Source organism: Schistocerca americana, chromosome 9 (genome assembly GCF_021461395.2).
Source record: "Schistocerca americana isolate TAMUIC-IGC-003095 chromosome 9, iqSchAmer2.1, whole genome shotgun sequence".
Classification (NCBI taxonomy): domain Eukaryota; kingdom Metazoa; phylum Arthropoda; class Insecta; order Orthoptera; family Acrididae; genus Schistocerca; species Schistocerca americana.
The window spans coordinates 54,136,239-54,142,932 of NC_060127.1; positions in this window are offsets into that span (position 1 = coordinate 54,136,239).

Genomic DNA, 6,694 nt, shown 5'->3' on the forward strand with positions numbered 1-6,694 from the left:
CACGTAAAGTTTTAGAACTGTATGGCAGACCTAAGCTTTTAAAACTGTTGCATCACAAAATTACAGCAACTTAGCATGAACCTCTGTTGCTCATTGTCCCAATTGCATTACCAAGCAGGGTCCCTTCCTTTTCCGAAATGAACCCGAGTGTCGTTGGAATTCAGACGCCAGCATTAAAGTAGTATCATTCAATTTCACTGCTTTAATTTCAAAGCTCAGTTAAGGTATTCATAGCTGGCTACAATATTTAGATTACAGAAGCATAAATTAAGAGTGCGAGTTTTGTTAGCATATTTTAGCTTACCTGTGATTGCAGCTCAGCTTGGTACGTACTAAATGTTACTATCGTGAATTGTCCAGAATCATTTAATTCAAGTTCAAAGTTAAATCTCTTATTTCTAAATTGCGTAGAATCAAGTAGTTTTTGAAATAATTGTTGAGGTAGCCCAAGACTAACCTTATTTTACTGAATTTCGTAATGCTTCACAAACAAAGCTCACTATTAATTTCAGTCACTAAATTAACTTTCAATTTTCCGGTTTTATTAATTCTTTTGCTAAATTAAGTCATAGTGTAGCTAAATTCATTACTTCTGACAATCATTCAGTTTTCACACAACACGTGTCAACCTTCAGTTGCCACGCTTTCAGTGCTAATTATATGGGCAATAACCTTTCTTTTTCAGTTATTATAGTAGTTGTCCTTAGGACTGGCGACCGTAATTTTCCCCAAATCTCAAATATCTAATTAACGCCAATTAATTGTTAACGTGACGACTGCACATTAACTTTCTTTATTAATTTTACCCTTTTCTCAAAATGAATTTCCACCAATTTCATTTACATTTTTCCTTTCATTTAGATGTAACCCTTTCCTCCCTCTTTACCGACAGATTAACTTCGGTGACGATTGCTTTTCCCAAATTTCCATTAGGTGCACGCGGTTTAATTTTTGACTGTCATTAAGGTGGATAAGTGAGGGGGAGGTTACAAGTTCATCAAGAGTAGTGACTGACGTACTGTGTCGAGCCAGTTGCTCGGCCACCATTGACCACACGTTTTCAATTGGTGAGAGATCTGGAGAATGTGCTGCTGGCCAGGGCAGCAATCGAACATTTTCTGTATCCAGAAAGGCCCGTACAGGGCCTGCAACATGCGGTCGTGCATTATCCTGCTGAAATATAGGGTTTCGCAGAGATCGAATGAAGAGTAGAGCCATGGGTAGTAACACATCTGAAATGTAACGTCCAGTGTTCAAAGTGCCGTCAGTGCGAACAAGAGGTGACCGAGACGTGTAACCAAAGGCACGCCATACCATCACGCCGGGTGATACGCCAGTATGGCAAGGACGGATACACGCTTTCAATGTGCGTTCACCACGATGTCTCCAAACACGGATGCGACCATCATGATGCTGTAAACAGAACCTGAATTCATCCGAAAAATGACGTTTTGCCATTCGTGCACCCATGTTCGTCGTTGAGTACACCATTGCGGGCGCTCCTGTCTGTGATGCAGCGTCAAGGGTAACCGCAGCCGTGGTCTCCGCGCTGATAGTCCATGCTGCTGCAAACGTCGCCGAACTTTTCGTGCAGACGGTTGTTGTCTTCTAAACTTCCACATGTGTTGTCTCAGGGATCGAGACGTGGCTGCACGATCCGTTACAGCGGTGTGGATATGATGCCTCTCATCTCGACTGCTAGTGATACGAGGTCGTTGGGATTCAGCACGGCGTTCCGTATTACCCTCCCGAACCCACCGATTCCATATTCTGCTAACAGTGATTGGGTCTCGACCATCGCGAGCAGCAATGTCGCGATACGATAAACCGCAATCGCGATAGGCTACAATCCGACCTTTATCAAAGTCGGAAACGTGATGGTACCCATTTCTCTTCCTTACACGAGGCATCAGAACAACGTTTCAGCAGGTCAACTGCTGTTTGTGTATGAGAAATCGGTTGGAAACTTACCTCGTGTCAGCACGTTGTAGGTGTCGCCACCGGCGCCAACCCTGTGTGAATGCTCTGAACAGCTAATCATTTGCATATCATCGCATCTTCTTCCTGTCGGTTAAATTTCGCGTCTGTAGCACGTCATCTTCGTGCTTTAGCACTTTTAGTGGCCAGTAGTGTAGTTTCATCTCTTTTTTTTTTTTTTTTCTTTATTGTATTTCAATTCCCCATCGGGGCGGGCTGGCAGCAGCATATGCGCTGCTCTTCAGCCGAAAGACATAGAACAAAACAATAGAAGACATTTAAAAACAGCAAAGGAGAGAGGAAGGCGAACATAGATATAAAAAAGGGAGAACATCATGGAAGGCAATATACAAAAAACGGGATGACTGTAAAATGGAGATAAAAAATGTTTAAAAGTAGCACACACAAAAAGCCACACACTGCGACGATTAAAAGAACACAAGGCACAGTATGACTGGAGCATAAAGGTGTTGACGGATGGCATAGCACACAACGTAACACTGACGGCGAACCTCAAGGCAGTACACAATTAAAATCACACCTCTGGACGCACACGAGAAACAGCACGAAAGACAACACTGACGTGGCACACTGATGATGATCAATACAGAGGATCTGCCAGGTTCAAGGAGATGAGGGAGACCTGAAGAAGGGAGGGAGGGTAAGAGATGGGGGAGGGGAATGGGGGGCGCTTGGAAGAGGGCCAGGTAGGGAGGGATGTGGGAAGGAGAGAGGCAAGTATGGGGTGCAGGGTCTCAGGGGTGGGGGGGATGGAGGAAAATCCACTCTGGGAGAAGGAGGAAAGAGGAGAAGGGGGCCCTGGGGAGGGGGAGGGGGGAACAAGGCCGGGTTATAGTTGGAAGGAAGGGTATACATCACGGCGAAGTTCGTCATCCGGGAGGGGGAGGCGGTGGAAATTGCCGTGATGAAGGAGATGGAGGGTGTGGAGGTGGAGAGAGGGAGGGATACAGCGATAGAGGCGTGGCAACGGGCGAGGGGTGGAGAGGAAGGAGGAAACCAGAGGGTGGGGGGGATCAACCCTGCGAACAATGTAAAGGATGCGGAGATGTTGGAGGAACAGGAGGAGGTGGGGGAAGGGGATCAGTTCATACAGGAGCCGTGTGGGGGAAGGAAGGCGGATACGGAAGGCAAGGCGGAGCGCATGGCGTTCAAGGATTTGGAGAGCCTTGTAAAAGCGGGTGGGGGCGGAGATCCAGGCGACGCTGGCATAACAGAGGATTGGACGGATGAGGGATTTGTAGATAGTTTCGTCTCTTCGCAGCAAAACTCATAAATCTGCTATCTGTAACTCACCCCTTGAGTGAGAATACTCTGAATGTGTAATCTAAATGAAACGAAAACACGACAGTTTATCATTATAATTCGAACAGCTCCAGGAAGTAAATGGCGCTCACGCAGCTGCATAAGGTATTCTACAACGTCGCCAATCCTCCATTAGATTAGTGACAGGGCAGAATATGTAAGCATAGACTGAGGTGTGAAAAGTCATGGCATAGCGACATGTACGTCTACAGATGGCGGTAGTATGTGCACAAGAGCTATAAAAGAGCGGTGCACTGGCGGAACTTTCATTTGTCAGTCAGGTGATTCATGTGGTAAGATTTCCGACGCGATAACGGCGGCACGACGGGAATCAGCAAACTCTAAACGCCGGTTGGTACTTGGGGCTAGACGCATGGGACATTCGATTTTGAAAATCGTTAGGTAATTCAATTCTGGAATGAAGGCGTGCTTTTCTTGAGTGTGGTATGGTGTGTGGCTCCGTTAACGTGCACTGAGGGAGAGGATGCCGCCACGTGCGAAGCAGCTATGGCTTTGCATTGAGGAAGTGATTGCAAACAACAACCATGTGCACAACGACAAGAATATACAGCCCCATTATGCTCCGACTCTGTAACATGCGGTGATGAGGGTGGCGCACGAAATGTGTCACCATTTTGTTTTTGAATATAAAGTTTATTTTCAATACAATCTGAAAGGAACATATGCTACAATGAAGAGCCGTCCATGGAGATTTGTTCTAACTCAGCACATGCTCAATATGTCCACCATTTCGTTTCCCAACTTCCTTCAAACGAACACTGAAGTTAGTGATTACCCTACGGCACATGTCTTCCGTAATTTCACTGCAAGCTTGAAGAATAAGTCTTCTGAGCTCCATTAAATCACGTGGACGTTTCGGGTAAATGTTTTGCCTTTAGGTACCCTCAAAGAAAAAAGTCACATGGATTGAGGTCTGGGTTATTGGGAGGCCAATTTTGTCCGCAATTGAAGTGACCTGGAAACCTGAGTGAAATGATCCGCATGTCGAAATGCTCGTGTAAAAACTCCAACATAGTGTTTGCAGTATGTGGCCTTGCTCCATCTTGCATGAACTACTGCGTGTTGAAGGGCAAGGCAGTAGCAAGGTTTTGTGGCGGTGTTCGTAGCGACAAACTATTCGCTGTAGAAACGGCTTACGAAGTCACCGCCACACTTTTAATAGCGGGCCGACCGGTCCGCTGGAACAGTGAACAGAAAGATGAAAACCCAGACACTGTGATTAAATAAAAGTCAGTACTTATCTTTATTAACGAAGATACAGAAACACAGTAGTGACTCCGTGTCTACAGAGATCTGTCTAGTTAGAATCGGAGCGGCTAGGTCAGCGTCGGCTGACGACAAACAACAACTCTGCTGCGATGAACACCCAACTGACTAGCAAGTACACAATTCGGTGGCGAGTATCCAACTGAGCGGCGAATACAGAACTGTCCTAGCGCTCGCGACTCCAGCGCTTAAGAAGCCAGAAGCCAGCGGTGGCGCACGCAGACTTGCCGCGATTTCCTGACTCGCTGGCGCTGCTTATGCGGACGGCGTCCGGACTTTGATGCTGCCAACCTTTTGGCAGCGGGCTGGGGTGGCATTACTGGCTAGGATATAACACAAGGAGCTGTGGAATGAAGCTATTGCGAACCATGCTCAAATAATGCTCGCTGTTCACAGTTCCTTCTAAGAAAAAGGGTCCAATAAGTCCGTGACTGGAAACTGGTGCCCACGCTGTAATCCTCGGAACATAATGTTGTCGTTCATGAAGCACTTGTGAGTTTGAAGTGGCCCAAAAGCGTACATTTTGTTTGTTAACCGCACCGTCTAAATGAAAATGCGCCTCGTCTGAAAACTAAACGTTGTTGAGAGTTTCTTCCCTATCCTCCGTCCAGTGAGCAAACATTAGTCTCTGCTGCTTGTGTTCTTCAGTGAGCTTCTGTGCACAGGTCATCTTGTACGGGTACATATGGAGGTCACTTTTAAGAATGCGTTGAACGGAGAGTATGGATATTCCCAGTTGCACTGCTGCCTTTCTATACGATTTCCCGGGACTTCTCTGTACAGCAACTCGTACCGCTTCAATATTCTCCGGTGAACAAACAGGTTTTTGGCCGAGGTCGTTTCGCTTCCAATACTGTTCCTTTCTGTACAAATTTATGGTACAATCTGTGGATGGTCTTCTTGCAAGGGACTCATCGTGTGTTAAACTGTTGTCGAAAACGCCTCTGAGTCACAACAAGGCTTTTCGTTTCATCAAAAAGTAACACAATTGCCGATCGTTGCGGTGTCGTCAGTCTTCCATTGTCAGCAACTGCTGCTTACTAGTCTCCTAGCGGCAGTATCTTGAATTACACGTCATTTCGTAACTCATTTGTTTTTCCAAGCTCTGCTGGTACTGTTGTAGAGATCCCAGCGGGATATCTGATGTGCGTCGTAAATTCTGAAAGAAACAATTGGTAGCACATTTCGTGCGCCACCTCGTATTTTATGACGTGCCTACACTGGAACAGTGTGGCTCCTTCGGATTTCAGCTTTGTTTTGGTTATAAGTTTGTGTATATTAGTTTTTCGTTTCATTTAGATTTCTTTTTTACATTGCATCAGTCTCGCTTAGCTTCGATGATGGAATGCATTTAGTATCGCTCGTCGTAGAAGTTGTAAATGAAACCTCAAAGTAGTTACGCCGCAACGATGGTCTCGAAGATTTCGTCGCTCAGCTGCAAAACTGTTAAATGTTGTCCGGAAACTAAAATGATTGTTTAATTTCAGTTACAGATTCTTCGTAGCTTGCAAGAGTTCAGTGAAATATGGAGACAAACAATACATATCGAACTAATTGCGTAGGAAATGCACAGAAATAATCACGGGATCATTTTCTTCCCAATGTAGTGACCATGTCAGGAGATTCGCCAGGGAGCAAACAAAAATCGTTTCCCGAATGTCCTACAGCCGTATGCGCCGTTCACAAAATGAGGTAAATCATTTTTCAATGAACAAGAAATGTTCTTTAACTTTTCTCACAAACTACTGTACGGACGTAATTATTACATTGTTTTGCATCTGTGGACCAGAATTTCACTCTAAAATACTCACACTTCCTGTTTCTCTATCATACTGAAAGTTTGTACCAAGACCATGAATTAACACCGGTAACGTTTGGTTGACTTAATGATAATCCTAGTGGCGGAATTTAGCTGTCAATAAAATATCAACCAAAGAGTAACTATGTGTCAAATGAAGATATCCTCAGCTGCTACTTTCCCATGGCGTAAAACTACGTGACGTTCTACTGACATCTATCTTCCCTTCTTCTGCCCCTTCCTTGAACAGTTAGCGTCTCTTAACGGAAATGGTTAATGTTGTGAGAGCAGGCAGACGAATAGTTGCGT